Here is a 7,626-nt window from a genome sequence, read left to right as displayed (position 1 = left end):
GTACTAGGCCATAAGCAAGGCAACAATGCACAACCCATAGAGGCACTCAAAGGGTGAAAGAAGTAGGAACATGGCAATGCTACATGCTCTGAAATGTCATGTTAAGTGATACCAAATCATGAAAACAACAAAAATGAAGCATGCTATGATGCTCAAAACTCAAAGCTAGCAAGGCCAATTGCACTACAGCTATGCAATACATGAAGCATATGGCCAAGGCAATCCAAAACAGTCTTAGAGCATGTTAAAATGATGCTAAAACAGGCTAGCATGAAGGGCATAAAGCATGAAATATGCACGGCCAAAAGGAAGGATTACACTACACCTACTAAGACCAAGCACGAGGTGGCTTTGTCAACAGAAATCAGAGTTATGTCACGGCAAAATAACCCCCAAAACACACTGAAATGATAGCTCGCAAGCTTAGACATGAAGGCATACGCAATGGCTCGTGTTTAAGGCATAAAGCATGAACCTTCCAAAGCATGGAAAGAGTGAAAAATGTGAGTGTATGACCACACTACATGTACTGAAATCACATTTCAATTAATGCCAAATCATGGGAATAATCCAAGCAATGCATGCTAATGGACTCAATACACAAAGCTAGTGAGCTAGTTTGAACCATGGCTATATAAAACAATGCATGCATGACCAAAACAACACAAATCAGACTTTAAGCATGGTAAAACATGGCCAAAAGCTTCTCGGAGTTAAGCCAAAATATGTTAGAATAATGGTCCAAAAGCAAGGTGCATGTTAGGCTAGTAAATGGAAATGCACTACAAGTGCATGGAGCATGCATGGGACTATCAAACCAACCTTAACAGAGGTAAATCATGGAAAAAAAACACCAAGAACATGCTAACATATGGCCAAAACATGCTAGAAAGACATGCTCAAACATGAGGCATACAAGACTAGTTTGTAAAATTTACACTACAAGCGTATAAAGCATGCATGAGGTGACAAAACTAAATCAAAACAGTGGTATGCCATGTCAAAATAACCCCAAATACATGCTAAGATGGAGCCAACACAAGCGTAACAAACATGCTCAAACACGAGGCAAATGAAGCAAGCATCCAAGATACAAGGAGAGGGGATGACCCTCTCCTATTTGAGACCTCAAAACACCATTTCCACCACTGAAATTCCTCTGAGTTTCAGTGGTGAGAAGGCCAAAAGGAGGTGGTCCCAATAGCTTAAAAGGAAAGCACAAAACAAGGCCAAACAAGGCACAAGAGGGGGTAGACCACCCCCAACACCAACAAGGCCTTAAACAAACATTTCAAGCATAAAAAATCAGACCTTTTTGTAGTAGAAAGTTAGGCCTAAAACAACATGCAAGTTGGGCCAAAAGCTTAAACAAAAACAAGGATTTTAAGGGTTAGAAGCTCACCCTTGTAGAACCACTTTAGAGAAACAACTCCAGCAGCTATTTTGGATCAAAACCAGTCCAAAAACTCCAAAACCAACCTCAAAGGGCCTCAGCAACAAAAGGGTGGTGTTTGAGTGTGTGTTTGTGTGCAATAGTATGATGAAAATGCACTTTAAGGCACAAAACAAGAGAGGAATGGAGGATCATAGATATAGATGATATGTATAGCTCAAGCAAGATTTTCTGAACCTAAGGCATGAGGGGGGAGGTTCCCTTATATAGAGAACCAAAGTTCATGCTTGTTGAACAAGCTTAAGGTCTAAAGCCATCCCTCCATACACGTGTATGCAGGATGGTTTTTGTGCCCTCCAGTTGTTACAGCTGGCACCAAAAGATCTTCAAAAAGGTACTGGAAAGCTGCCGACCACTTAAAGTGGTCAGTCAACTACTTACACTGGTCAGCCGACCAATGAAAGTGGTCGGCCAGGGAGGCAAGTGGTCGGCCATGGTGGAAAGGTGGTCTGCACATTGAAAGCAAGGCAATGGTGTGGTGGTCGACCACTATTGGTGGTCCAAAGACCAAGAAAACCAGTTGGTCGACCAGAAAACTAGCTGGCAGGCAGGAAAAGTGGTCTCCAAGGGGAAGAACTGGTCTCCCACCCTTATTCCACCCTCCAAGCAAGGAAAACAAGGTTTGTCCCAAAAACAAACCAAAAAGGATACAAGACAAGAGTCCGGGAGGCTAGGCGCGCAACCGGAAGTCTCGAAAACTAGTCTACGGGCACCAAAAGTGATCAACAAGGGAAAAGTGGTCTACGACCACAAAAAGTGGTCTCCCAGGCCACAGTGTCCCTCTAGGCAAGGTCAACAAGGCATGGTTCAAAAACGAAGCCAAACAGAGAACGTTAAGCGGTCCCGAGACAAGGCGTGCGGTCAAAGGCTCCGAAAACCGAAAACTAGTCTCCAAGTGAGAAAAGTGGTCTACGATCACAAAAAGGTGGTCTACAGACCTCTCCCTCCCTCCAGGGAAGAGAAAACAAGGTTTGGTTTGAAACCAAACCAAAAGGGAAGCAAGACAAGGCGCTCGACCAAAGGCTCCGAAAACTAGAAACTGGCCTACCAGAGGGAAAAGTTGTCTACGGACCTCTCTCTCCCCTCCAGGCAAGGAAAACAAGGCTTAGTCCACAAAACCGAGCCAAAGCACAAAGAGTTTAGAGGCCTGGAGGCAAGGCACTCAGCCGAAAACTCTGAAAACTCAAAACGAGCACAACCTGCATAATCACCGAGCGCTTAATCGATGACGTCCAAGTCTTAAGGTTGGTCAAAAATGGAATGTCTACAGTTGCCCCTCTTTGACAGAACTCGGAAGTCAAGAAGTGACGTAAGTGAATGTCACAGCCCAGAGACGACCCATTTTTGACAAGGCAAGATAACAAAGAGATGCGCCCGCAGGCAGGGGCAAGATGCAAATGACATGCACAAAGCCGAACATAACTTATGATCATGCAAAGAGAGCTATGATGAAGCAATTATACGCAATAAATGCAACAATTTAAGTGAATGCTATGCAAGCAAGTAAACACGAACCAAACTACATCTCAAGCAGAAAGGATGTAAGAAAATTATGCAATTCTCACTGCGTCTCACGCGGAGTACATACAATATCGTCTGGTTTCAACAACTCCAAATGAACCGTACATACAATATCGTACCTGTATAAGAGAGAGATTCAACAGGTACAATATTGTAGAAGCATATTCACCGCTATATCAAGATACAATATCAATACAAGATAAACGCGTGCACATATGATGCCGGTGAAAACATGCATAGCAATGCAAGTGAAAAGGTACACAACAATGCAAGTGGATCGGTGCATAACAATGCTACTGAACGTGCGTGACAACGCAAGTAGTAAGGTGCATAACAATGCAAGTAACGTGGTGCATAACAATGCAAAGGAACGGTGCATAATAATGCAAGGGAAGAATGCATAACAATGCAAGTGACGTGGTGCATAACAATGAGAATGAAGTGTGCATAACAATACAACTGGAACGTGCATAACAATGCAACTAGAGTGTGCATAACAATACAAGTGAAACGTGCATAACAATGCAAGGAGGAACGGTGCATAACAATGCAAGTGAAAAGGTGCATAACAATGCAACTGGAACGTGCGTGACAACGCAAGTAAAAAGATGCATAACAATGCAAGTAGAACCGTGCATAACAATGCAAGTGAAAAGGTGCATAACAATGCAACTGGAACGCGCGTGACAACGCAAGTGAAGAGGTGCATAACATTGCAAATGAAAAGGATGCATGATAACATGGATATAATGCAACGGACGTAACATGTAGTGCAGTAAATGCAAAAAAGGAGGACATACTCCAATCACGCAGGAATCGTGAGAGGAGGAAGGACAAATCCCAAACACGCTGAAATCGTGTGAGGAAAGGGATACTCAAACCACGTTGAAATCATGAGAAGAGGTCCGAGAACAACCGCCTAAGTGCGTGCACAACGCAACCTGAGATGAATTCCAAACACGCTGAAATCGTGTGAGGAAAAGAACAATCTAACCACGCTGAAATCGTGAGAAGATGTGATACCCCTGTTTCGTAATATGTTAATTGGTCCTTAATCTAAGTATGATTATGTGTTTAATATGATTTTGTGTGCCATTATGTGAAAATATGTGGTTTTGAATTTCTATCTGTTCACCGTAGGACTATCTGTTTGATTATCTGCTTTGGAAATTAAATTGAAGGCCTTATCCGCCACAGAACCCGGAATTGATTACGCCATGGCGATTAGCGTGATTTTTAGAGCCTACGGTGAAATTTAATTGAAAACTGATTCGGACCAAATTAAGTTGATTAAATTATTGAATTAGTGCCCAATTATTTATTATTATTAAATTAAGTTAGTGGGAATTGTTGTAAAGGGGGCACCACACCTCAATTCTCCTATTTTGTTGCATCTTGGCTAATTTTTGACTCTAAGAGAGGGTTGACTAGAGAGGGTAAGAGGAGAAAAGTTGTGTTTGGCTTAAGTTTGTGGAGAATTGGAAGATTAAACCCAAGATTTTGCTATAGATTGGGAGAATTAAGCTCCTAGGTGAGTATCTCATGGATTCTAGTTTGTAATTTTGTGTGTTCAAGCTAATTGGGTAATCAAGAGTAAGTTTGACATGAAATTGGGTTAGTTTTGTTGAATTGAAGGTCAATGTATGCATGCATGTGTGTAGTTGTCTTGAATTTGCATATTTGGGCTTGAATTACATGATTCATGTTGAATATTAGTTGAAATCCATGTGTTTGACCATCTTTTCATCATATGGGATGAGAATGAGGGTTATATGTCACATGCATGTACAATCTATGGGAGTAGAAGCTTTGAATGCATGAAGTTGCTATGTTAATAATGAATTTGGTGGAGAATGAGCCATGCATGGGTTTGATTTATGAAATTGAGCTTCAAAATGTTGTAATCTAGTGTTTGTACCATGTTAGTACACATATACATGAAGTTTGAGGTAAAAATCATGCATTTGGAGCCTTTGAATTTGAAGTTAAAGCTTAAGAACATGTTCTGGATTTTCCAAAAATTTGAAGTCCGCTCGAGCAGGGGAAATCGCCGCTCGAGCATGAATTTCGTGCTCCCAGTATTTTTGCAGACTTGGATGTCTGCTCAAGCGGAGAAAGTCCATGCTCGAGCGGGGAGCTATGTAGACAGACCTTCAGCTCGAGCGTCCGAGTTCACGCTTGAGCGTAAAAATGATGCATCCAACACTTTTTGCAGACATGGCGTCTGCTTGAGCGGGGTAATTTCACGCTCGAGTGGAGAGCCACAAAAAGAGGCCTTCTGCTCGAGCGCTAGACTTCAAGCTCGAGCGTAATTTTGATGCTCCCAATACTTTTGCATGCCTCAAGGGTCCGCTCGAGCGGGGAGGTCCATGCTCGAGCGTGGACCCTGTTTTCTGAAATTTTGTTTATGCATTCTGAGTTCCGTTTTCTGTTCTCTTTCACTTCTAAGTACTCTTAGGCATGCATTGAGTATTGTAATTGAATTAAAGAGATAAGAATAAAGCCTAAAGAGGAAAATGTGAATTTAAGAACGGATTGAATTGTTGGTGACCCTTTTGTGTTCATGGACTGTGTAGGGTCGAGCTCTGGGGCAAACCAACCAACCGATCACTGTGAGTAATATCGATATTTTGAAGTTTGTCAATTGTCCAATTGCTTATTTCTCTACTTTGCTAGTTTGAATTATGGACAACTGATTGACATAAATGATTGGGCCGAAGGCCGTTTTGACATGAATGAATGGGCCGAAGGCCGTTTTGACATGAATAAATGGGCCATAGGCCATTTTGACATGAATGAATGGGCCGAAGGCTGTTTTGGCATGAATGGATGGGCCAAAGGCCGTTTTGACATGAATGGATGGGCTGAAGGCCGTTTTGACATGAATGGATGGGCCAAAGGCCGTTTTGACATGAATGGATGGGCCAAAGGCCGTTTTGACCCAAATGAGTGGGCCAGAGGCCATTTGACAGGAATGAAAGATAAATGGGCCAAAGGCCAGTATGTTTGAAACCACAGTCACTTGACTTAAATTGCATATGTAAATGTTAAATAAAAATGTGAATTGGGCCCAAGGCCATTCGGAGTATGTTGTTCTATATATTGTTTGTATCTTCTTATTTGATATTATTCACTAGGCTATCACTCACGCTTATTCATGTGTTTGTAGGTGAGCCAAGAGACGTCCAGACCCAGCCCCAGTGAAGTCTGTGTGGAACAACCGAGTTTTGGAGAGTCAGCCCTAGTGTCTTACGCACGAGACTCGTCTTCGCCTTTCTGCTATGCTATATTATTTCTGTCATGTTGGCGAGGACTTTGCATATGTCTGTATATAGTTGTCATGGGTTAACTTAGTTTTTGGATGATCCTGTTTGTACAGAACTTATGCTACTGCATTTCTGTTATGAGTTACTAATGTTTATGTGTTTGGTTGTATAAATGTGCCATGTAAGCACAGCTCTATGGACAAAATTTTGAACTACTTCCGTTTGGCCCCCAATATCTCTGTTAAAAATACATTTGTTTTGGTTTGAGGTCATAGGTAATCTCATGATTACTGGCCGGTTATGTCCTTAACCCACGAGGGCAGGTTCGGGTCATGACAGAAGAGGCCTGGGAACAACTGCCTAGGTGCGCGCACAACACAACCTGAGATGAATTCCAAATACGCTGAAATCGTGAGAGGAAAAAAACACTCTAACCACGCTGAAATCGTGAGAAGAGGTCCAAAAAAAACTGATCAGGTGCGTGCACGACGCAACCTGAGATAAATTCCAAACACGCCGAAATCGTGTGAGGAAAAGGACACTCAAACCAAGCTAAAATCGTGAGAGGAGGTCCAAAACAAATTCCAAACAAGCTAAAATTGTGTGAGGAAGGGCAAACTCTAACCACACTGAAATCGTGAGAAGAGGGAAACAAATTCCAAACACGCTGAAATCGCGTGAGGGATGGGACAGACTTTTACCACGCTGAAATCGTGAGAAGAGGTTAGCAAATTCCAAACACGCTAAAATCGTGTGAGGAAGGGAACACTCTAACCACGCTGAAATCGTGAGAAGAGGGAAACTAATTCCAAACATGCTGAAATTGTGTGAGGAAGGGAACACTCTAACCACGCTGAAATCGTGAGAAGAGGTTAACAAATTCCTAAACACGCTGAAATTGTGTGAGGAAGGGAACACTCTAACCACGCTGAAATCGTGAGAAGAGGTTAACAAATTCCTAAACACGCTGAAATCGTGTGAGAAATGAGACAGACTCTAACCACGCTGAAATCGTGAGAAGAGGTTAGCAAATTCCAAACACGCTGAAATCATGTGAGGAAGGACAAACTCTAACCACGCTGAAATCGTGAGAAGAGGGAAACAAATTCCAAAAACGCTAAAATCGTGTGAGGAAGGGCAAACTCTAACCACGTTGAAATCGTGAGAAGAGGGAAACAAATTCCAAACACGCTGAAATCGTGTGAGGAAGGGAACACTCTAACCATGCTGAAATCGTGAGAAAAGGTTAACAAATTCCCAAACACGTTGAAATCGTGTGAGGAAGGAGACGGACTCTAACCACGCTGAAATCGTGAGAAGAGGTTAGCAAATCGCCCAAGTGCGCGCACGACACAACCTGAGAAAGCCCCGGGGGACAACGATCCA

Source organism: Camellia sinensis, chromosome 5 (assembly GCF_055761805.1).
Source record: "Camellia sinensis isolate YWXY chromosome 5, ASM5576180v1, whole genome shotgun sequence".
Classification (NCBI taxonomy): Eukaryota; Viridiplantae; Streptophyta; class Magnoliopsida; order Ericales; family Theaceae; genus Camellia; species Camellia sinensis.
The sequence above is the reverse complement of the archived record's forward strand: the minus strand, read 5'-3'. Positions refer to the sequence as shown.